This window comes from Papio anubis, chromosome 5 (assembly GCF_008728515.1).
Source record: "Papio anubis isolate 15944 chromosome 5, Panubis1.0, whole genome shotgun sequence".
Taxonomy (NCBI): domain Eukaryota; kingdom Metazoa; phylum Chordata; class Mammalia; order Primates; family Cercopithecidae; genus Papio; species Papio anubis.
This window is the reverse complement of record NC_044980.1, coordinates 55,450,960-55,476,329: the sequence shown is the minus strand read 5'-3', so window position 1 is coordinate 55,476,329 and position 25,370 is coordinate 55,450,960. Positions and strand designations below refer to the sequence as shown.

General features: G+C 41.2%; 1 protein-coding gene and 1 pseudogene across 2 annotated transcripts in view; both read left to right on the top strand.

The window, feature by feature from the left end:
* The first annotated feature begins 1,289 nt into the window (after positions 1 to 1,289).
* ELOVL7 (ELOVL fatty acid elongase 7) overlaps positions 1,290 to 25,370 on the top strand; it is a 64,627-nt gene continuing 40,546 nt past the window's right edge. Inside the window, exon 1 of the mRNA XM_021939378.2 lies at positions 1,290 to 1,615. The gene's annotated coding sequence lies outside the window, so the exon portion shown is untranslated. The remainder of the gene's footprint in view (positions 1,616 to 25,370) is intronic.
* LOC103885125 lies at positions 1,605 to 4,628 on the top strand (annotated as a pseudogene). The gene has a single exon (XR_001903410.3). The product of XR_001903410.3 is annotated as a dihydrolipoyllysine-residue acetyltransferase component of pyruvate dehydrogenase complex, mitochondrial pseudogene (transcript).

Sequence of the window (25,370 nt, the reverse complement as noted above, 5' to 3'; positions counted from 1 at the left end):
GTAATCCCTGCACTTTGGGGAGGCCGAGGCAGGCAGGATCCGAGGTCAGGAAATGAGACCATCCTGGCTAACCACAGTGAAACCCGTCTCTACTAAAAAATACAAAAACCTTGAGTGAGGTGGTGAGCATGTAGTCCCAGCTACTTTCCGGAGGCTGAGGCAGGAGAATGAAGTGAACCCGGGGCCGGGCTGCAGTGAGCTGAGATCCGGCCACTACACTCCAGCCTGGGGCTGACAGGCGAGACTCAGATCTCAAAAAAAAAAAAAAAAAAGAAAAGAAAGAAAAGAGAGCACCAAGGATTGAGGGGAGAAATCCTCCAGTGCAGGCGTATGAAGAAAAGAACCAACGAAACAAAAGAAGCAAGAGCTAAATGATGGAAAGGCTTGAGGCCAGTGCGATGAATGCTATACTGTGGAAGCCAAGGTCAGGGCTGTGAGAAGGAAGGAGAGGTCAACAATGAGGGACTGCAGGCAGATCAGAGTAGACAAAAACTTAGGAGAAGCCTTGGGGTTTAGCAAGAGGGAGGTTCCTAACCTTTGTTTATAATTCCAGTGAGAGAGGAAACCTTTAACCAAGCAAGATAGTTACCTGAGAAGAGTCACACATTCCATCAAGCATCCCTTTTCTGGATGCTGTGATCCAGAATCCCTGCCGTGCTGAATCACAGTCTGTCAGATCTACTGAAGAACTATCCCTTTCCTTTATTTCATTATTATATGCCTATTCTTTTTTTTTTTTTCCAATTAAATTTTGCAACTTGTCCTCTCCAGCCTAGAGAGGGCTTGTCACTATTGTTATTGAACAACATAGGTCACAACCAGTAAAACTTTTTTCTATTCTAACACATTTTCTGATGAAAATTAAATATATACCAAGCAATAAATTTGGTTCTCTATTGTCAAACTTAACAGCAAGAAACTCTTTGTTAAACATTGAACTGTTTCATTTCCTCTCAAGATAGCATTTTATTCTTTATATTTCCTTTTCTTTTCATTTATTTATTTATTTATTTATTTATTTATTTATTTATTTATTTTGAGAGAGAGGATCTTGTTATGTTGCTTAGGCTGCAGTGCAGTGGCACAGTCATTGCTTACTGTAACCTCAAACTACTGGGCTTCAGTGATCCTCTTGCCTTGGTCTCCTGAGTAACTGGGACAACAGGTGTGTGCCATCATGCCCAGTTAATTTTTAAAAAACAATTTTGTAGAGATGAGGTCTCTCCGTGCTGTCCAGACTGGTTTCAAACTCCTGGTCTCAAGCAATCCTCCTGCCTCGGCCGCCAAAATTGCTAGGATTAAAGGTCTGAGCCACCGTACCTGGAATTATATTTCTCTTTTATGTTCTTTTTCTAAAATTTAGATTAAGATTGAGATTAGGTGTCTTACCCTTTATGTTGCTATAAGAGAATACTAAAGAATGGGTCATTTATAAGAAAAAATTTATTCCTTACAGTTCTGGAGGCTGAAGTCCAAGGCCAAGGGGCCACATCTGGTGAGGGCCTTCTTGCTGGTGGGACTCTCTACAAAGTCCTGAGATGGTACAAGGCATCACATGGTGAGGGGGCTCATGAGAGTTGGCTAGACTGGCTTTTATAACAGACTCACTCTCCTGGTAAGTAACTCACTCCCTCCATAACCCATTATGGAGGAATAAAAAGAAATAAAAAGCAATAAAAAGAAAAAGGCTATTGATACAACATGGATGTCTTAAAAAACATACATCCGACTACAGGATATGGCGGAGTCCGGGCACTGTGTGGCTGGACCCCCAGCTCTGGGGCCACGCCACGGAACCGCTTACTGCTGCAGCTTTTGGGGTCACCCGGCTGCTGCTGTTACAGTCTTCCCCCGCATCAGAAGGTTCCATTGCCTTCTCTTTCCCCCACAATGCAGTCAGGCACCATAGCCCATTGGGAAAAAAAAGACGGGGGCAAAATCAACGAAGGTGACCCAATTGCAGAAGTTGAAACTGATAAAGCCACTGTTGGATTTGAGAGCCTGGAGGAGTGTTATATGGCAAAGATACTTGTTGCTGAAGGTACCAGGGATGTTCCCATTGGAGCGATCATCTGTATCACAGTTGGCAAGCCTGAGGATATTGAGGCTTTTAAAAATTATACATTGGATTCCTCAGCAGCACCTACCCCACAGATGGCCCCAGCACCAACCCCTGCTGCCACTGCTTCACCACCTACACCTTCTGCTCAGGCTCCTGGTAGCTCATATCCCCCTCACATGCAGGTACTTCTTCCTGCCCTCTCTCCCACCATGACCATGGGCACAGTTCAGAGATGGGAAAAAAAAGTGGGTGAGAAGCTAAGTGAAGGAGACTTACTGGCAGAGATAGAGACCGACAAAGCCACTATAGGTTTTGAAGTACAGGAAGCAGGTTATCTGGCAAAAATCCTGGTCCCTGAAGGCACAAGAGATGTCCCTCTAGGAACCCTACTCTGTATCATTGTAGAAAAAGAGGCAGATATATCAGCATTTGCTGACTATAGGCCAACTGAAGTAACAGATTTAAAACCACAAGCACTACCACCTACCCCACCCCCGGTGGCCACTGTTCCTCCAACTCCCCAGCCTTTAGCTCCTACACCTTCAGCACCCTGCCCAGCTACTCCTGCTGGACCAAAGGGAAGGGTGTTTGTTAGCCCTCTTGCAAAGAAGTTGGCAGTAGAGAAAGGGATTGATCTTACACAAGTAAAAGGTACAGGACCAGATGGTAGAATCACCAAGAAGGATATTGACTCTTTTGTGCCTAGTAAAGCTGCTCCTGCTCCAGCAGCTGTTGTGCCTCCCACAGGTCCTGGAATGGCACCAGTTCCTACAGATGTCTTCACAGATATCCCAATTAGCAACATTCGTCAGGTTATTGCACAACGATTAATGCAATCAAAGCAAACCATACCTCATTATTACCTTTCTATAGATGTAAATATGGGAGAAGTTTTGTTGGTACGGAAAGAACTTAATAAGATTTTAGAAGGGAGAAGCAAAATTTCTGTCAATGACTTCATCATAAAAGCTTCAGCTTTGGCATGTCTAAAAGTTCCCGAAGCAAATTCTTCTTGGATGGACACAGTTATGAGACAAAATCACATTGTTGATATCAGTGTTGCAGTCAGTACTCCTATAGGACTCATCACACCTATTGTGTTTAATGCACATATAAAAGGGCTGGAAACCATTACTAATGATGATGTTTCTTTAGCAACCAAAGCAAGAGAGGGTAAACTACAGCCACACGAATTCCAGGGTGGCACTTTTACGATCTCCAATTTAGGAATGTTTGGAATTAAGAATTTCTCTGCTATTATTAACCTACCTCAAGCATGTATTTTGGCAATTGGTGCTTCAGAGGATAAACTGGTTCCCACAGATAATGAAAAAGGGTTTGATGTGGCTAGCATGATGTCTGTTACACTCAGTTGTGATCACCAGGTGGTGGATGGAGCAGTTAGAGACCAGTGACTTGCTGAGTTTAGAAAGTACCTTGAAAAACCTATCATCATGTTGTTGTAACTAACTCAATAGAAAGAAAAGAGAGCACCAAAGATTGAGGGGAGAAATCCTCCAGTGCAGGGGTATGAAGTGCAGGGGTATGAAGAAAAGACTCTCCCAGGTCACAATGATTCATTCTTATCAATATATTTATGTATTAAACAGGTGGTTCGTTTTATTTTAACCAGTTATTTTTATTATTGAGTCTGTCTAGATAAGTTATTTATAATGGACATTACTGAATTTTTAAAATGCCGATTACACCCAAATATTGTGCACATTTAATAATCAGACACCAGATTTTTAGCTCTGTACTCCTAATTAAGGAACATGTGGCCTTGCCTAGCCCTCTGGTGATAAGTACTTCCACTAGGAAATGTAGAATAGGTAGAATTGTGGTTCCCTAAAGAAAAGGACATAAAGGTAACCTGGATGGAACCTTGAAGTTCTGAAATTTAATCTCCTAAAATGTTCTCCTTAGATGTGAGAGAAGGAGAAATCAGGAAAACTAATTCTCGTAGGGGAAGGGCTTGAATTGAAGCTTTACTTTAGAATTTAACCCTGGTTTGAAATTTTCCATTATATGATCTTGGTTTATCATCGATGGGAAGGGTAGAAAACTTCAAGGAAAATAAGTGAAATTTTCAAAGTCAACGTTTTGTTAGACCTTTTCAGCTGATTGTTTATTTTTCTGTGAATCCCTATACACAGTTGTTTCCCTTCCTCTTGAGATAATCTAAATATAAACCAGCCACTTATAAATGAAAGAAAAAAATATATACATCCGTGAAGACAAAGGTTGATGGCCTTTGTGTGAGTTATACAGGCCCCAGTTTTTCAGTTTCTAATCTTTTATTCTTGGTATGTCATTATTTATTTATTTTTATTTTTACCTTTTCCATTTCCCCTTTCAGGAATATGTCATTATTTATTAGTCTAACAAAATGTAGTGGGAAAGAGGAAGGTGCCTGCTACTTATCAGAAAATAAGTCAGATGGACTACTTGAGAAAGACACTGAAGCCAATAAAGAGAAACACTTAGAATGCCCAGTATGCTAATGACTATACTGTCTTCTATACTATATATAGTACTCTCTCTATATATATAGTATGTGCATATACACACACATACGATATACTATTTTTTCCTTCTAGGTATGAGTGATCATAGTTCAAATGAATAAAATGCAGCTAATTCACAAAGTTTTTTTTAATAAAAAAGTACAACTGACCTTAATGAAAACGCATTCCTCAAGTTTTTGAGAACCAATCTCAGTGAAGAAAATCTTTTGAGAATATCAAATACAGCCTCTCAGTAAAGGGCAGAAGCACAAATAGAATACAGTTAGATAACAGAAAGCTGAGAGGTTGACCTTGTCATGTGAGTTATTTACAGAGAAATATACCTTATTTACTTATTCTTCTAAGTTAAAATTGAAACTGACAAAATTGGGCCTTCTTACTGCCCAGTAGAGCTATGAGAATTTCTTTACTGATTGATGAATACCATGGATATTTAGTCCTTGACTAACCTCCCCTGAGTCAGTACTGTACACAATACAAATTTGCTTAAGAAACCCTTCCACCCTACCCTACAAGAACTTACAAAATTCTAGGTGAGGTGAAACATATCTGCAAATGAAATGCAGTATAATGACTCCCAAATATAGAGGTATGTGCAGGAGTTAGAACCAAAATATTAATAAACTAGTGTGGTATGGCTGTCCAATGAATCAGATCAGATGCCAGCCCTGAAAAACTGTCCTGCCTGTCCTAAAGCACAAGAGTGGAATATCAGTACTGGTTACATATAATGTGCTGTAGGGTTGCATATTTGTGTATTTTAGTAATTATTGATTCCACTGAATAATCACGTATAGGTAATGGGCTAATCTATCTTCAGTTTTGAATAAAATAATGTTTCTAACATGAATTCTCTGTAGAAGCTTTTTTTTTTTTCTTTTGAGATGGGGAGTCTCTGTGCGTCAGGCTGGAGTGCAGTGAGTGCGATCTCGGCTCACCTGGCTGCCTCCCAGGTTCAAGCCATTCTCCTGCCTCAGCCTCCCGAGTAGCTGGGACTGGGCATCCGCCACACGCCCGGCTAATTTTTCTTGTATTTTTTAGTAGAGGCGGGTTTCACTGTGTGTTAGCCAGGGATATGTGTCTCCGGATCTCCTGACCTCGTGATCCGCCGCCTGGAAGCTTCTCAAAGTGCAGGACCTGGAGGCTGAGCCACGATGCCCACCCGGCCTTTGTAGAAACTTTTTTTTTTTTTGGGAGGCGGAGTGGCTGTCGCCAGGCTGGAGTGTGGCGGATCTCAGCTCACTCCAAGCTCCGCCTCCCGGGTTCACGCCATTCTCCGGCCTCAGCCTCCCGAGTAGCTGGGACTACAGGCTGCCACCCTGCATCCCGGCTATTTTTGTATTTCTTAGTAGAGACGGGTTTCACCGTGTTAGCCAGGATGGTCTCGATCTCCTGACCTCATGATCCGCCCATCTCGGCCTCCCCAAAGTGCTGGGATTACAGGCTTGAGCCACAGCCCGACCTTTTTTTTTGAGACAGAGTCTTGCTCCTGTCGCCCAGGCCTGTAGTGCAGTGGCACGATCTCAGCTCACTGCAAGCTCCGCCTCAGGCCCCATTCTCCTGCCTCAGCCTCCCAGCCAGCTGGGACCACAGGTGCCCGCCACCACACCGGCTAATTTTTGTAGTTTAGTAGAGATGGGGTTTCACTGTGTTAGCCAGGATGGTCTTGATCTCCTGACCTTGTGATCCGCCCGCCTCAGCCTCCCAAAGTGCTGGGATTACAGGCGTGAGCCACCGCGCCCGGCCTGTAGAAGCTTTTAAACAGAAGTTTAGATAAGCAGTGGGCTTAGAAAAATCCACATGAAAAGCCTTTAATAAATGAATGAATTCACCATCTCCCTTTCCCTTCAGTATGTGATTCCAGTGTCCATGTCCTCACCCATGAATGGGAAATGAAGGTATGTGTTAAGTATTAAAATATAACAGGAGGAGGATCCTAGGGGTACTGCCTTAAACTGGGCCAAACTGCTTCTTTTGTTCTTCTGCCCACAAATGTTTTCCTTCATACTATAAGAAATGCTCCATTTTCTTAAGTACCTAAAACATTCAAAGATTCATTTGTGTTAACAAGCATTGTCTTAAAAAACAAAACCAGAAAATCATAGTGCTGTGTTTCCCTAAGTGTGGTTGAAGGACCACCTAAATGAGATTGCCTGTGGGGGAGGCCCTGGAAATATCTTTCACCAAGTACCTCAGGAAAGCCTAATGTACATTCAAGCTTCAGAATTAATGATGAAATTACTTTCTTTCCATTATGTAGCCAACATGTGTTGCAGTTTAATAAACTGACTTTTTGTTTGTTTGTTTGAGGAGAGTTAGGCAGTTGTGTACTTGGGACATTTTTGGTGGATTTAAGGCCTTGATGGATTTAGGACAGAATGAGATCCCTGGGTGTAAGGGATCTTACACCCTTCTGTTCCTTCCTTCTGTTGCGCCAATCATCTCTCCATTTCTCAAAACTAGAACTCCAGCTAAAATGTACTCAGATGGTGGGCTAAGTCAGTGTCTGTGGCTTATCTAGAAAACTACCTATTCTGCTTTTGTTTCAGTGAAATACTTACTGTGAATTTCCAGCTGACTGAAATGCAAATATGCTTTAGAACCCTAGCTGGTTTAGGTTGAGTGCAGGTGCTAAAATAAGGACTTTATCTTGCGTGCCTGCTTTGCATTTGTGGCCAGTGGAACTTCACTTGAGGCTATGGTTTCTGTATTTTCCTACTTTTTTCTGATTTCCTGTGAAATCAAAGCTTTCGCCTGAGGCATATCCCTAAACACTCGTGCAATTTCAGCTTCTCCTCTTCCACCAACTTTTCTTGGCCTTACAAATGTATTCAAGATGTTTTCGTCCTTGAAATAAGTCTGTCCTTCTCTCTACTACCTTCTTTCTTTCTCCTATAAATAAGTATCTTGAGTAACTGGATCATAGAAAGGGAGTGATCCCAGAAGTCGGTTGAGCTGAGTGTTGGATCCAACTCTTTCTTGAAAAATCCTTCAGAACTTCAGTCATCACAGCTAGACAAACTCTAGAAGTCCCTCCAGTTCAAACCTTCCTCTGGGATGAGTTTATATTTATCAAGACAAGCTACTTTCAATGCCTCCTCACTCCTTGGAGCCTAGGTTTGATTTCTGCCACCCAACTGTGTATTATACTGTAGAAGTTTATAAATTATTAGCTAGTTTCATAATTCAGTAGGTTTTTTCTTCATATTCACTCAACACTGAAGAACTAGTGTTCTTCTTTAGATTCTTTGACACTACCAATACCAGTTGTCATCCTTAACATTTTCTTTTTTTCATTTTTAAACATTTTAAAATAGAGTTGTCAGACATACACAGAAGTAGAGATTAACACCCATGTACTATCATCAATCATTCTCAAAAATTGTCAACATTTCACCAGTCTCTTAATACTATTTTTTAAAGAAAAAAATCATTTTGTTCTCATAACATTTCTATCACCCTCCAGAATTCTTTTGTGCTGTGCTTTGTAGTGAACCCCCCTCCATCCTCCAACCCCAGGCAACCTCTGACACGTTCTCTATCTTTATAGTTTAGCTTTCTCCAGAATTTCATAAATGAATTTCATAGTATGTATTCTTTGGAGTCTGTCTTATTTCACTTAACAGAAATACAGTTCAGATTCATCCATGTTGTATCAGTAGCCTTTTTCTTTTTATTGCTGCGTAGTAATTCATTGAATGGATATACCACTGTTTATCCATTTATTAGTCAAAGAAAATTTCAGTTGTTTATTATTTTGGGTGACTATGAATAAAGTCACTGTAAACATTTATGTACAAGTTTTGGAATGAATATAAGTCTTTCTCTTGGGTTAATATTAAGGGTAAAATTGCTGGGTCATGTGCTAAGCGTATGGGATTTTAATAAGAATTGTGTTGATCAATTTAGGAGAATTGATAACAATATTAAGTTTTCCAAACCATGAACATGGTATCACTTACCATTTATTTAGGTTTTCTTTGATTTCTTTAATTTGATTTTTCTGCATCGATGCATAAGAATTTTTTCCTATTCTTTGAGTTCATCAATTTAATCAGGATTTGTCTTGCTATTGATTGTTATGCATCAGATTTTGTTACAATTTTGTTTTCTCAGTCTGTCATAAAGTCAGTAGGAAATTATTTTTTGTTATGTATTTGAATATGTTACTTTTTCTTTGGTTGAATCTTGTACTTTAGAAAGACCAATTACCCTTGTTTAGGATCATCTTTGCCCTCCTTTTTTTTTACATATATATTGCTTTAACCTTTATCATTTTCATTTGAACGCTTCAGTTTTTCTCCTATACCTAGAAATCACTGCTTGGCTCTGAATACTCTGTTTCTGGCTGTTTCTGATTTATTTTTTAGTGTGCTAATGATGCTTCGGTCCTCAATTTGTTTCATTGGTTCTACAGTCTCCCATTCCATTTTATTCTTTTATCATTTTGTGAATACATGTTTTTAACTCAAAACACTTCTGGAGAATTTCCTTTTGTTCCTTTAGTTACCTTTTGTTGTTCTTGGTTCTTTTTTGTCTTCTGGGTCCTTTTTGCTTTGCTTTCTTTCCCCTTACAGTTTATTTATAAAGTTTTCCAGTGATTTTTTTTTTCATCAAATGAATATTAGGGCACCTCTAGTCAGACTCGCTCTGATACAATTTGGGTGCTTTGCTGTCTCTTTCCCTCAGTATTTTTGAGCCAGTTTGTTTTTTCTCACTGAGCAATAGTTTGAGGGCTGATAATTTCAGTTCATAGTCATTTTTTCCTGTAGCCTGAGGACATGAAAAGTGAAGGAAAGAAGAATTCAGGAACCTGGGTTGTATTTTCACTTTTAAGTAGTTTTCAATATTCATACCAAGATTCATTCCACCTCATAGGTTGCATCCCATTCCCTTTAAGGCATTTTTATCTGTTTACTAGTATATGGAGTTTCCATAATCAGAATCAATCCTGTTGTTCCGTTCACCACCTGGAGAAAAAAAAAATTAGGATTGTTAGTCCATTTGCTTCTCCTCCGATGTGGGGTTGCTTGTGAGGATTCTCAGGCTCTTTTGCATCCCCAGTGCAGCTGGAGAAAGAGGCCGTGTTGGGTTAGGAACCCTGCTATGTTGTAGACGCCACTGTGCTCCCAACCCTTTCCTGGGCCACAGCGTTTTGCAATTTAGAACATTTGTGTGTAGCCGTTCCTTATTTGGTTGCCTCTCTGAAATTTTGTGGGCAGTTTTTCTTTTGACCATTTATTTTTCTTTTTTCTGTATTTGCAGCTGCTACCAATACCAAAGTAGAAGCTCCCTTCTGCAGCTCTCTGACTTGCTTCTTTATGTTTGTCCCTGGATTATCTTTCTATTCGCCAACATGGGTGTTCCCTGAGGGGCTGCCTTCCTGTGAACGTAAAGATGGCAGTTCACAAGCCAAGGAGAGAGACCACAAACAGTTCCTTCAGCCCTCAGAAGGAACCGACCCTACCAACACTTTGGTTTTAGACTTCTAGCATCCAGAACTGTGAGACAATAAATTTCTGTTACTTTTTTTTTTCCATCATTTCTTCTTCTTTTTTTGCAGTATTTGAAGCTCCTACCAGGCAGCTTCCTTCTGCACCTTTCTGGCTATTCCTTCTTTAAATTTGTCTCAGCTGCTCTTCCTGATTCCTAAACACTGGTGTCCCCTAAGTGTTACCCTTTGCCATGTCTCCTCCTATATTATTTCTCACAGAGATTTAGTCTGCTCCCACGACAATGATTGCTTCTCTTTATAGGTAACCCTGGCCTTAATCCTGGGCTCCAATTTTGGATTTTTCTTCAAGTTGAGTGAACATCTTCACTTTGGTGTATTAGTTTGCTACAACTGCTATAATAAAGTGACATAAACTAGGTAGTTTAAGCAACAGATGTTTATTACCTCATAGTTCTGAAGATGAGAAATCTGAAATCCAAGTGTTGGTAGGGTTGGTTCTCTCTGAGGGCTGTGAGGAAAGGATCTGTACAGGCCTCTCCCCTTGGCTTATAGGTGGGTGTTCTTCCTGTGTGCATGTCTATGTCTGAATTTCCCCTTTTTATAGAGACCCCAGTCATAGTGGATTAGGGACCACGTAATGACCTCATTATAATTTGATGACTTCTAGAAAGACTCTTTCTCCAGATAAGGTCATATCCTGAAGAACTGGAGGTTAGGACTTTAACAAGGAAATGTTGGGAAGACACAATTCAATCCATAACACTTGGATATTTCCTCATACCACACATATTTCTTGCTACATGCCAGGCGTTGGTCTAGGCCCTGGGAACACGGAGGTGATGAGGCTCAGTCTCTTTCCTCTTCATGAGTAGAAAACATAAGAATAGATTTGCAATACTGTGTACAGGAAGTGCTCTCATAGATGAGGGATTCTTTTGAGGATACCTTAGTGGCACACCTGGCCCTGACTGGCTGAATCAAGAATGACATCTTGAAGGAAGTGATGCTTATGCTGGATCCTTCCCAGTAGGATGCAATACTGGCTTATGCTGGATCCTTCCCAATAGGATGCAATACTGTGTAATTGCTCTCCCTGCTTTTAAACCACACCCTTAGTTACCCAGCCCTGGATTCCACCACCCAGTCAATCTTTCCAAAGCACCACTTTGATTAAGACATTTCTCAGTTGAGAAACCTGTAATGACTCCTCATGGTCAACAGAACTAACTCTAAAGAAATTATTTAGCCTCGCTGGCCTTTGGTTCCTCCAGAATCAGGTGCCACTGCTGTAATCTACCTTTCCTGTCTTGATCTTCCTGTTGTTTCCATCGTTAGCCCTGTATGTTGCCAAGTGTAGCAACAAACATTTTGGAAACACATCTGCAACTTTTCATAATCTCATGAAGCCAGGATTTTTGTTTTGTTTCCTACTGTATCATTGTCATCTAAAAAAGTGTTTGGCCTATAACATATACTTCAGAATATTGGTTGAATAAGCAAATGAATTTTCTCTACTTGCAATGCAGGCCTCTCCTTTCTCTCAGCTGTGCACATTTTTGCCCTATTGAAATTTTATTCTCAAGGCTCAGCTCATGTGTCCTTTCCTCCATTATGCCTTTCTTCTAGGTCACGTGTGGGTACAGATGTGACTCTTCATTCCTAAAGACTTTTGCAGTCAGTGTGAACTGTTTGCATGCCCCTGCATTCTGCTTTGCATTGTAGAAATCTGAGTAGGTACCTTTTCCCTGCCAGATTCAGTTGTTTGAATTTAGGAATCATATTTTAAAAATAATATTGTGTCTTGCTTAGCACTTCTTGCACAATAACAGATGCTCAAAAGTTACTTTATGTTTGAAGAGAAAATGAATGAGAGGAGTATTTTGTATTTGTTTCAAAAAAAGTAGGGAAGAAGGCCTAAGAAATGGAGCATTTGGTCTGTCCCTCTTGCCTTCCCTTATTTTTCTGAGTTTACAACATTTTTAAATTCATTCAGTAGATATTTATTAAGCACCTGTTCTATTCAAGACTAGGACTATTCAAGTCCTAGCACTTGAATTACAAACAAGAATTAAACTGCCTTTGGGGTACTTATCACTTCTTCTGATAGACGTCCCAGTTGGTCCCAGTGGTCACTATCATCTGTACAGTTTTTAGGATGCTTTTCTTTACTCACATTTATTCATCCCAGAGTCCAGACTCTTTGCACATGTTAAGGCTGCCTGAGAGTAGGGCCCTTGTATTTATCCTCCCATTCCGCACTGCCTAGCACTGAGCTTATACTTGATGGTGACTTCAGTGGGTCCTTTATTTCCCCTAAAGATGCTCTGACTCTTTTCTAAGTTTGCCCTGTCTCTCCAGTTATAGAATGCTGAGTTAGGACCAGAGACTTCAGAAGGATACTGATTGCTCTGCTTAGATTGAGAGGCCGTCTATTATCAATAAGAGTAAAAATAAGCGCAATAAGTAGCACAATGTTTAACACTCGTGATAAGGTTTTTACATGAATTGTATTTGCTAGTGGTTCCTGTTGCTGTATCACTGGCTTCTAGGACTCCTTCATTTCTTACCAGTTATCATGTAAACTAGTTGAGGTTGGTGAGTAAACATCTAGTTTGTCATGATTATACTGAAGAGCCTGTGCCAAACAGAAATGCAATCTGAATTACTTTGGTAGGTCATGCACATATGTTATCCTTTCTAGAGGCATTTAATTCTTAATAAATCCCTTTATGAAGGGAAAATGAGGAAGTGAAAATTGAGATGAAATAACGGAGTAGTAGGGAGTGGAAAGGATGGTAAAAATACTTGTTTGAGGTTCTGTTTGACATGGAAATGATTACTTTTAAACCTAATTGAAAGACAGGCCTGAGTTAATTCATATAGAAAACGTGGTAATATGTTCTATTATTGGGGGATGGGAAACATCTATTTTATTTAAATATGTTGTATACCTGTCAGAACAACATGAGTTCATGGAAGTGATAAAACAACAATTACAAGTAGTAGCCCAACCCTAAGCTCTCTGTGTTTATAGGTTTATAGTGTGTTATCTGTATCAAAGAGACAATGGCACAAGATACTTCTAAATAGCAGATATAAAATTCACTAACAAGTCTTATATGGTGTTGCAAAGTATGTTTATCGGGCATACTTAACATATTCACTTATTGATCATGCTTTGTTTAAACGAAAATCAAGATTAGTTTAGCCTGAGCACCTATCAGAGGAGAGGTAGAGATCACTTGGATAGGCTTAGGCTGTAAGCTTCAGTTTATATTTGAAAAGACACTACAGGGTAATCTCTGTGTCACGGCTACAGGCAGCATTGTCTCTCAGCCTTCCTTCTTCCATGTGAGCTAACCACTCTTCTTCCTTATTCTGGGATTCTCCTTTCTCCCTGAGGTCATGTGCTTCCGCTTGTGACTTGCGGGGTGGGATGGGACGGTAAAATGTAGATTAACAAAGAAATCACTGCAGTCCCAGTGTTTTGTTTTGTTTTTGTTTTTGTTTTTGTTTTCAGTGGTTGGTTTAAATGTTGGCATGTGATGCAATTCTGGGAAGGGTCATTTAAGGGCCTCTGGAGGAGCATTAAGAAGGATTTTGAAGCTCCTAAAAAGAGACACAGAGAAAATTCTCTTTCACTGCTCTAAATAAAGGTGTATGAGAATGTGCTATTTGGAATGGTTGCTACTATCTTTTTCCGTAAAAACGACAAAAGAGAATTTTGCCAACTCAGGAGAACTCGCCTATCTTTGGACTTCTTATACTATGAGAAAACATATCCTCTTACTGGTTAAGCCATTTTGAGTTTTCTGTTACTTGCAGATGAAAGCATCTTCCCTGATTCTATAACATTGCCATTTGAAAAATAGAAAGTTAGGTGACTAGTATCTTTAACGTTTCTCCATCAGTTTTGTTTGCCTAAATTACAAGGCTTGTGGTCTAATTTTCTGTAATTTACTAAGATACAAGATATAGTAGGTAGTGATTTTCTCTTTCACAGATACTTAAGAACTTTAAGCAATCGTCCCTGATATAAAATGTTAGTTTACATCCTGGATATATGTGCTGATTCAAACATCTGTCCCCATATTTCACATCTCTCATGAGTTCTTTTGAAACCCCAGATTAATCTTTTCCAGCATTGATTGCACCTCCTATTCCTGCCCTTCTTGACCCAGAAGCCTTATCATTCCTGAGTGACCTTTTTTTTTTTTTTTTCCCCCAAGCCAAACTGTATCCAGCTTTATTAAAGATACTTTCCATAAACAATCATGGTATTTCAGGCAGGACATGGGCAGACAGTTGTTAACAGTATACAACAACTTTCAAACTCCCTTCTTCAATGGACTACCAAAAATCAGAAAGCCACTATAAAACCCAATGAAGTCTTCATCTGATGGTCTGAACAGGGAAAGTTTAGAGTGAGGGTTGACATTTCACATTTAGCATGTTGTTTAACAACTTTTCACAAGCCGACCCTGACTTTCAGGAAGTGAAATGAAAATGGCAGAATTTATCTGAAGATCCACAATCTAGAAATGAAACCACTGCTGTTTTGACAGGTGCCATCTCAGTGGCATCACTGGAAAGTCCAGATTGCCTGACACACTGGTAACCATTGACTAGGGGTCAGGTCCCAACAGATGTCTGGGCTTAAGGGAGTTAAGTCTGTGCTGAAAGGTAGAAAGGGAGAAGAGGACATAAAAACAAACTTCTTTTTCCATACCACAAGGCTTTTGTGCCAAGGTGGCCATGTGTGTCAAAGTCAGGGAATCCCTCCTCCTGAGAGCCAAGAGGAAGTCTGTCAAAACTGGAAGGGAATGGTGTTTTCCCCACATCAATCCAGCTTTGAGACATTCTGTTAGTGACATATGCCCCTTCCCCCAAAAACAACAACGAAGTGTTTTGTGTGCTAACAACATAACTTAAAAAAAAAAAAAAGTAAAACAAAATTCTGCATTTTTATAAAACCTGATAAAAAATAGTATTTCAAACTGTACAGTCACCAGAAGTACACAGTTATCAAAAATGCACACACTTCACTTGACATCTCCAGCACCTTCAGCTTTCTGTGCCTGGTCTGTTTCCCCTCCTTGCCAGCATCAGCTTTTCCCTTTTTCCCTTTGGATACCTTCTCTCCCTTCTTTGCAGGGGCCTTTTTAGGCTTGGGCTCTGACTTTGGAGGAGCAGGTTTAGCAGACAACCTCGCGGATCTTCTCTGTGGTTCGTCCTTCACCTTGGCTTTATCTCCTTTAGCATCCCCTTCAGCCTTTCTCTTGGGCGTGGTGGCGACGCGGCGGGAGGTAGGAGCTGGACGCGAGATGCAGCGCGCGCGGGCTTTGGTTGGTCCGGGGGTCATTCTCGCTTCTTCTTCACACTGCTCCGACCTTCTTTAACTGAATCCTTTGTCACGTATTTTATGCCTGTTGCTCATGTTGTCATGGGTGTCGTCATGTCTGAGAATGATTTATGAAGCTTTAAGAAAAGATTCTCAAACCTGGCCCATCAGAATTTTCCCAAACATTAACTGAATCCAAATCTCTCTCTGGGTGATTCTGGTTTTCAACCATGTTTAAAAACCACTGACATAAGGGATATAAAAGAAAAATTGTACTGACCCAATCCCATACCTAAAGTAAATGGTTTTAAATCTCACTTGACAAACTCACAAGTCTGTATTAGAGTCCTCCAGAGGGACAGAACCAATAGGATATATGTATATATATAAAAGAGAGTTTATTAGGGAGAATTGGCTCACAGGGCAAAGTCTCACAATAGGCCATCTGCAAGCTGGAGAGAGAGAAGCTAGTAGTGTGACTCGTTTGAAGTTCAAAAGCCTCAAAACCAGGAAAGCCGACAGTGCAGCCCTCAGTCTGAGGTGAAAGACCTGAGAGCCCCTGAGAGGCCGCTGGTACAAGTTCCCAGAGTCCAAAGGCCAAAGAGCCTGGAATCTGACATTCAACGGCAGGAGGAGATGGAGCAAGCGTCCTGCAAGGGAAAAAGAGTGAACAGACTCAGCAAGCTGCTTATCCTTCCTTCTGCCTGCTTTGTTCTAGTTTCTTCATTCTTTTTTTTCTTTTTTTGAGACAGGATCTTGCTCTGTCACCCAGGCTAGAGTGCAGTGGCACGATCATGACTCACTGCAGCCTTGACCTCCCGTGCTCAAGCCATCCTCCTGCCTTAGCCTCCTGTGTAGCTGAAACCACAGGTGTGCGCCACCATGCCTGGCTAATTTTTTTATTTTTTTTGTAGAGATGGGGGCTTACTTTGTTGCCCATGCTGGTCTTCAACTCCTAGGCTCAAGTGATCCCCTTGCCTTGGCCTCCCAAGTGCTGGGATTATGGATGTGAGCCACCACACCCAGTACTCTTTAGGGTTTTCTAGTTGTAAGACCCTATTGTCTACAAGGAGACACATTAACTTCTTCCTTTCTGATTTAGATGCCTTTTTATTTCTTTTTTGCATAATTGCTGTGGGTAGATCCTCCAATACAGTCTGCCTTTCGTATCTGTAGGGGATTGGTTACAGGACCCCATACCAAAATCTGAGATTGCTGTAGTCCAGGCCAGGCACAGTGGCTCATGCCTATAATCTGAGCACTTCAGGAGGTCAAGGTGGGAGGATCACCTGAGCCCAGGAGTTTGAGACCAGCCCGGGCAACACAGTAAGACACCCATCTCTACAAAAAATAAAAAATTAGCCAGGCATTTTGGCATATGCCTGTAGTCCCAGCTACTCAGGAGGCTATAGTGGGAGAATTGCCTTAGCCCAGGAGATCAAGGCTGCAGTGAGTTGTGATCATGCCACTGCATTCTAGCCTTGGTGACAAAACGAGACCCTGTCTCCAAATAAATAAGTAAAACATTTTTAAAAAGTAGAATGCTTAATGGTATAGTACAGTTGACCTTGCATAACTGAGGATTCCACATCCACCAACAGTGGATTGAAAATATGTATAATTGACCCTCTGATTCCATGGATGCAGAACCCATGAATATGGAGGGAAGACTACTATGTTGAATAGAAGTGAGGGCGCAACAAAGAGGTCATTCAAACACACAGTGAGATGGTTGCCACCCACAAGCCAAGAGAAGAGACCTCAGAGTGAGACCTTATCTTTCTGGCACCTTGATCATGAACTTCCAGCCTCTAGAACTGTGAGAAATAAATTTCTATTTTTTAAAACAAAAAACAAAGTGGTGAGAGTGGGCATCCTTGTCTTGATCTTAGAGGAAAAGCTTTCAACTCTTTACTGCTGAGTATTATGTTAGCTTTTTATATATGGCCTTTATTGTTTTGAGGTTTCTTCTAAACCAAATTCATTGAGTTTTTATTATAAAAGGGTGCTGAATTTTGTCAAATGCTCTTTATGCATCCATTGGAATGATTATGTGGTCTTTGTCTTCCATGTTATTAATGTGGTGTATCACATTTATTGATCTGCATGTGTTGAACCATCCTTGTATCCTAGGGATAAATCCCACTTGATCATAGTGAATGATCTTTTTATGTGCTATTGAATTTCATTTGCTGGTATTTTCTTGAGGATTTTTGCCTGTGTGTTCATCAAGGGTATTGGCTTGAAGTTTTCTTTTCTTGTAGTGTCCTTGTCTGGCTTTGGTATCTGGGTAATGCTGACCTTATGAAATGAGTTCTGAAGTATTCCCTCCTCTTCATTATTCCCTCCTCTTCAGTTTTTTTTGGGAGAGTTTGAGAAGAATCACTATTAGTTATTCTTTAAATGTTTGGAAGAATTTAACAGTGAAGTTATCAGGTCCTGGACTTTTATTTTATGGGAGGTTTTTGATTACTGACTTGATCTCCTTACCCACTATTGGTCTGTTTAGATTTTCTCCCGCTTCATGATTCAATCGTGGAAGGTTATATGTTTCCAGGAGTGTATCCATTTATTCTGGGATATGCTGGTGTATCATTTTTCATAGCAGTTCTTATGATCCTTTGCATTTCTGTGGTATCAGTTACAATGTCTCTTTTTTCATTTCCAATTTTATTTGTTAATACTCTTTTTTTCCTTTGTCCAGCTAAAGGTTTGTCAATTTTGTTGAGCTTTTTAGATAACCAGCTGTTAGTTTTGTTATCTTTTTATTGTTTTTCTAGTCTTTATTTCATTTAGTTCGACTCTAATCTATATTTTTTCTTGCTTCTGCTGACTTTGTTTTTCTTTTTCTAGTTACTTGAAGTGTAATGTTAATTATTATTTTTTTTTTTTTTTTTTTTTTTTTTGAGACGGAGTCTTGCTCTTTCGCCCAGACTGGAGTGCAGTGGCCGGATCTCAGCTCACTGCAAGCTCCGCCTCCTGGGTTCACGCCATTCTCCCGCCTCAGCCTCCCGAAGTTTTTTTTTTTTTTTTTTTTGAGACGGAGTCTCGCGCTGTGTCACCCAGGCTGGAGTGCAGTGGCGCGATCTCGGCTCACTGCAAGCTCCGCCTCCCAGGTTCACGCCATTTTCCTGCCTCAGCCTCCGAGTAGCTGGGACTACAGGCGCCCGCCACCACGCCCGGCTAGTTTTTTGTATTTTTAGTAGAGACGGGGTTTCACCATGTTAGCCAGGATGGTCTCGATCTCCTGACCTCGTGATCCACCCGCCTCGGCCTCCCAAAGTGCTGGGATTACAGGCTTGAGCCACCGCGCCCGGCCCTGTAAGTTGTGTTTTCATTTTCATTTGTCTCAATATTTTAAAATTTCCGTTTTGATTTCTTTTTTGACCATGAGTTGTTCAGGTGCATGTTGCTTACTTTCCATGTATTTGTGAATTTTCCACTTTTCCTCCTGTTACTGATTTGTAGTTTCACACCGTTGTGATAAGAAAAGATGCTTGATATGATTTCAGTCTTCTTAAATTTGGTAACACTTGTTTTGTGGCTCAGTATATCATCTGTCATGGAGAATGTTCTGTGTACACTTAAGGAGAATGTGTATTTTGCTGCTGTTGGATAGAATGTTCAGCACATGTCTGTTAGGTTCATTTAGTCTAATGCATACTTCAAGTTCAGTGTTTCCTTATTTATTTTATGTCTTCATGATTTATGCAATGTTGAAAGTAGGACATTAAAGTCCCCTACTATTGTTGTATTGTAGTCTCTCTCTCCTTTCAGATCTATTAATCTTTGCATTATTTTTGGTGCTACTATGTTGGATACATATATATTTATAATTGTTATATTCTCTTGATGAATTGACCCCTTTATCACCATATAATGATCTTACCTTTTGTGACAGTTTTTGACTTAAAGTCTATTTGGTCTGATATAAGTAAATAATTATTTTTTTTACAGCTTTATTTTTATTTCAAACTTTTATTCCTTGGGGTGGTAGAAAACTATTTTAGTCAGCTTTAATCTCTAAGTACCTCCCCTCCGACCTCAGCAAGTTAAAAAAGCTTATGTAGTATCAAGGTAATTGGGAGGAGGAACCCTTTAATCCTCCATGTTCTCTGTCTACAATGCCATCCTTTGAGATATTCAGGGTCCCATCAGGTCTTTGGCCAGTTATACTTGCAGATCCGAAGAGATATACATTGTTTCTACTTTTATGACTCCTTCATTTTCTATGGCTCTTATGCAATACTTCCATAAACCTAGAAAATCTGAAAGTTTTCTCAGTTAATTTAGAAACTTTTTTTGCCAAGGTTGAGGACACACACCTGTGACACAGCCTCAGGAGGTCCTGACAACATGTACCCATGGTGGTCAGGGCACAGCTTAGTTTTATACATTTTAGGGAGACATGAGACATCAATCAGTGTATGCAAGAAGTACATTGGTTCGATGTGGAAAGGCGGGACAACTCAAAGCAAAGGCAGGAAGACTCGAAGCAGGGAGGGGGCTTGCAGGTCACAGATAGGTGAGAGACAAAGGATTGCTTGCATTCTTTTGCATTTCTGATTAACCTTTACAAAAGAGGTGATCAGGAACGCATTTATCTCAGAGAGCAGAGGATAACTTTGAAAAGAATTGGGGGCAGATTTGCCCTAAGCAGTTCACAGCTGCTTTTTCCCTTTAGTGGTTGTGGGGGCCCAAGATATTTTCCTTTCACACTTCCATGCCTATTGGGGGTGCTCAGAAGTCTTTATACTGCTCTTGCACCAGACTGGAGCAAAAGAAACTTTCAGTGGCTGCCTAAAGTCCAACTGGCCACCTGTCCCAGCTCTGCCTAGGCAATAGTGCCTGAGCTCTTCTGTTCTTGCCTCCCGTTTTCCTACCTGGCACTTCCTCAGGGCTTATTACCTTTCTGTCCGGGATCTGTACTAATTCCTTTCCTCGAACTCTCCTTCCCTCAAGCCTGAAGGATGCTTTTCTGTGCCAGGACGCATGGGCACCTCTTGTGTCTACCCTGTGTTCTGTATGGCTAAGTGCCTAAGCTTTTGTAACCCAAAAGCTACGATAAAACTTTCTTTGCTTTCTGCTGTTCTCTTTTATTTCCAAGGCAGTGTTAACAACCTATTCAATGGAGAGAAATGGCAAAAAGAGAATGGAGGGTGATAAAATACCAGGGAGAAATGTGGGTTAATAAACATGAACCATCAAAACAAAACACAAAATCCTGTGTAGTAGGTGGAATGGACATGTATTTTTGCTTCTGTAATGTGTGTGTGTGTGGTATGTATATATTGTCGCATACAGACATGCGTGTATGTTATAATTAACACATTTGAAAATTTGTCATTTGAAATAATTTTTCACTGAGACTGTTCCACATTCTAGGTTTGCTTCCTTTTAATTGGAGTTATAATAAGTGATAATTCCAGCAGATAAACTATTCTGCTGGAATATATACATCTAATGAGTGTTTCCTCAAAAATATTCACCTCAGCCTACTATATATCTTTTCCACTAATATTGCCATAGCCCCAAACATTTCCCAAGTTTTTTTGGAATTGTTCTTGTTTTATAAACCATGAGCTGAAAATGTCCGTAGCAAATTACTTTTTCATTAAACCCAGCTTTATTCCCCACCCTTTCCCACCTCAAAATGTAGCTCCACTTGATCCATTTGCCTCTAAACCAACCTTAACTTCTGATTGGTTATGAACTTGTTGTATAGAAGCAGTAGGCCAAAATTTTTCCTCCTTTAAAACCATTTAAATGAAATTCCAAAAAACTCTGAAGTTGATTTTTAAAGAAAAGCTCAAAAATTGTTTTAATGACTGTATCACTGACACAAGTGTATAATTGCCAAAGTGATTACTCAGAAGCAAGCTTTTATTTGAATGAATACATGTTGGTAGCTTCCTTTAGAACAATAGTTCTCAACTTGGGAGGATTTTGCCCCACAGGGGACGTTTGTCAATTTCTGGAAATGTTTTTGATCGTCTCAACTGGGTAGGACTTGTTCCTGGCACTTGTGGATGGAAGCCAGGACTACAATAATCAGGACACTTCCCCACAACTAAGAATTATCTGCTCCCAAATATCAATACTGTCGAGGTTGAGAAATCCTGCTTTAAACAAATAATTACTTTATAGTCATCCCTCGTGTTTTAATATACTTCAGAACTTCTGGTCACTTTCCTCCAGCCTCACGGCCTCTTTGAGATTTTGTTTCTGCTAAAGTATAAAGGGTGGGGACGAGACTGGGGAACCAGTTCCAGTGAGAAAATAGATGAGGAAAGGAATACTAGGAAATGTGTGGAGTAATATCTAAGTGGAAGTTTCCCTAGCAACCTTTGAATGCTTACTAAGAAGTTTATGTCTTATCTCAGGGATTTTTCCTGCCTAACATGGTACGAGTAGAGACTTGGGGCCTCTGATTTTCTAGGGTCATAACCCAGAGAGAGACTGTCTGTGCAATACTGTTACCACACATGGGTCTTTGTTCTTAGAGCTCCCAAGGTGGTGGCGAGCGCTCCCGAGATGGCAGCAAGCCTTTTGTTCTCTGACCTGGGGTTCTTGGCCTCAGGGATTCCAGGGAATGGCACCTTGGGCCATGCGGTGAGTGTTATAGCTCTTTTAGAAGCCATGGGTCACGGAAGAGAACCGTGGAACCTAGGGACTAATGTTCAGCTTGGTTAGGATGAACCTGGGCACTTAGCCATGCAGCAACAATGGCGAGCCTTTAGCCCCATGGGAGGTAGCAATGGGCGCCTCACTGGATCAGAAACACAGTGACACCCTGCGGGATCCGGAGGGGTGGAGGTCAGCAGCCGGTCCACGACGTCAGCGTTCAGCAGTGGTGGATGGCGAGCGAAAGTGCAGCTCAAGCTGGAACAAACACAGACCAGAAGAGAGTGCAGTTGCAAGATTTAATAGAGTGAAAACAGAGCTCCCATACGATGGGAGGGGACCCAAAGGGGTTGCCGCTCCCAGCTCCAGTGCCTGGGTTTATATCCCGATCATTGTCCCTCCTCCTGTGCTCTCAGGCGATATATGATTTGACTATTTCTTTACTTCCTGCTTTTAGCCTAGTTTGTATTTTAGTGAGCCCTCTTTACTACCTGATTGGTTGGGTGTGAGCTGAGTTACAAGCCCCATGTTTAAAAGTGGGTGTGGTCACCTTCCCCAGCTAGGCTTAGGAATTCTTAGTTGGCCCAGGAAATCCAGCTAGTCCTGTCTCTCAATACCTTCCTCTCGGAGAGGCTTTCACCACCTTGTGGGCTGTGATCCCACTGCCCCATTCTGACTCACATCTGGACTTCCCTGTCCCTATCTAATCAGTCACAGTTAGCTGCCTTTGCCTTTTTATTCTCCACACTGCTCTTGCTCAACAGTTTCTGCATTTGAAGGCATGTTCTGATCCGTTCTTTATTAAGCATTTGTTATTTCTGTGGAATAACTTGATTTGCCCTGTGCCCTTCTCCTCCCTTACTGTGTGCGAGGGTAAAGTTTCAAATACCCCATTCCCCATATGAGGCCAGACATAGCTTTCCATAGGAAGGTTAGCTGTTTGGTTTTTACCCTGTAGTCCATAGTTTCACCACAGAGTTCCATCCCTATGTTGGTACCTTCCTGCAATTCATTTCAGTGTGTGGTCCCTTGAGCAGCATCTGTGGCTAGTCAGTTTTATTCTTCCAGGTTTGTCCCTGATATCTGATTCCCAAAGCAGAGATCAGTGGGGAGGCCAGATCCTCCCAAACTTCAAAAGAGAAAGAGAAAACCATATGGCTCTGTTCCTGGATTAAAACATGCCCTAGAAAGCCATGTGCTGGTTCTACCACTCCTTTCCCTCAGGTACAGTGTCTCCAATGTCTGTTGCAGAATTAGAATAAATCTGTACATTTGAAAGTTCACCTGGAAATGTTTGGCCATGATTTCTGGGCTCTTGTCTGGTACTTCCCACTGCAAGCACCTCTCAGGTCCCATCCTCATCTGAGTGAATTCCAGCAAGATGCTCTTCCAGAGTTCTGCCTTCTGATCACTGTTGAAATAGACCTGAGCAAAAAGGACAAAGTGACGAGGTGCCCAAGCACACTGTGTATGTTCTGGTGTTAGGTCTACATCATGCTAACGTAGGCAGCTTGTGGCTCTGAGTAGTCTCCAGGCAGGTTATCCTATGGGAAGGGATTTCTGCTCTACGAAGAAGGCATATTTCTCACGTTTGAACCTGACATCTTTAATTTGGGTCTAAAGAGGCAAATTAAGTCACTTCTTTACCAAATGACTGAGTTGTCATGTGATACTATCAAAATCAAGGAGCAGTATTCATGGGGCAGTTGCAGGCGAGGGGAATGAAACACCGGCACCAGGACTCAAGAGTAAGCTCCTGTTTACTCTACTCCTGCCACACATTTTTCAGGCCTTTGGAGGCAGGCTGAGCTCTGACTGTGAGCCTTAGCTATTTCTCTGAATTACCTCTCTTGTTTCTTCCACCCTTAATGGAGGGGTGGTGATTTTTCTACTGCCTTGTAATCTAACGTAGCCCCAAATTCTGGGCCACTGCTTGCTTGTGATTACCTTCCTGTCAACCTCTCAATGTCTTCATTGCTGAGCTCTGATCTCTAACAACTGCTAAAAATATAGTCAGGTAGTATTATGGTACAATACCTTTTTTTTAAGTCTACTTTCTTTTTCACCATCATGGGCCCCAGGACTTGGATATTGTATGCAGCTAGCACCTCTTTATTATAGTCTTACAAGTAGATCATTTCAGACAAGTCCTTCAAGAGTCCTCCCAGAAAAAGGACAAGGATCTCTTGCTTCTGTCCTCTGCTGCTCACTTTGTAAGAGGTCCACATCCCCTTAGCAGCAGGATAAGATATTACCCTGGTTTAGAGTTTTAAGTCCCTGCTTCATTTCTTGGGTATCAGAAGTCTGTCAGATTAAAGCTCTTGAACTTTAATGTTTCCAGGGCTCTGTGGATGCTACCCCCAAACCCAAATCTAGTTTTCCTCTACTTGATTTTACCGTAAGCAGCAACATGTCATCCTGGTATTTGGTGCCTGCTAGCTTAGGGCAGTGTTGAGCTAGCACTTTGAAGATGCTGGAGTTCAGTCTCGTGAGTCCATTTTTCTCCCCATGGCTTCCAGGTCTGAGCAAAAAAAATCGTAGCAGTATTATCCTATTCATGAATTACCACTCTTCCTTTGAGAAATTGCAATCTAATGATCATGTTACCCAAGTATGAGATGAGTTTCTGAACCTCTGTGGCATAACACCAACCTCTTTAACTACTGCATTGAGAGGTACAGTGGGTGCTTGTCCAAGAACAACCTGAACATTAAAGCTCCCTGTGACCCATCATGAAGGGCCTCCCACTCCTCAAACCCTTGATAGTATCTCTTCAGTCTTCTCATAATAGCTCAAGCAATCAACCAACTCCCTGCTCCAGCTCTCTGTTCCATGAAAAGTTTGTATGGGCCATGTTTAGGCTATGGGGCACCTCCACTAAACTTAGGCCAGCGATGGTCAGATCTGGGATGAGGCAGGGATGCATCAAAGGGATAGGTTTGTAGATTATTTTTAGGATCTTCCTTCTTGTGCTTAATAGTCTGGTGAGCTTCATTCATACAAGAGCCTTGATTTTTAAGCCACTGCCAGGTCTGAGCTTCTTTGCCATCAAATATTCTAAATTGTCTTTTCAGGTCCTAGTTCTGCTAACTAAAGGATATCTCTATTACCTATATACCTATACCACATGGAGCAAATTGCTCCCCCTGCTTTCTTTTTAGAGATGGGGTCTTGCTGTGTTGCCCAGGCTCAAGCAATCCTCCCACCTCGGCCTCTCATACAGCTGGAACTACAGGCACATGCCACCATGCCAGGCTTGCCTCCTATCTTTATGTGCCCATTGTCTAGCTATCAAGTGCCCATGATGAGTCATGGTAAAAGAAGGCAAAGATATGTCTGGGTCTAGTCTAGGGATATCAC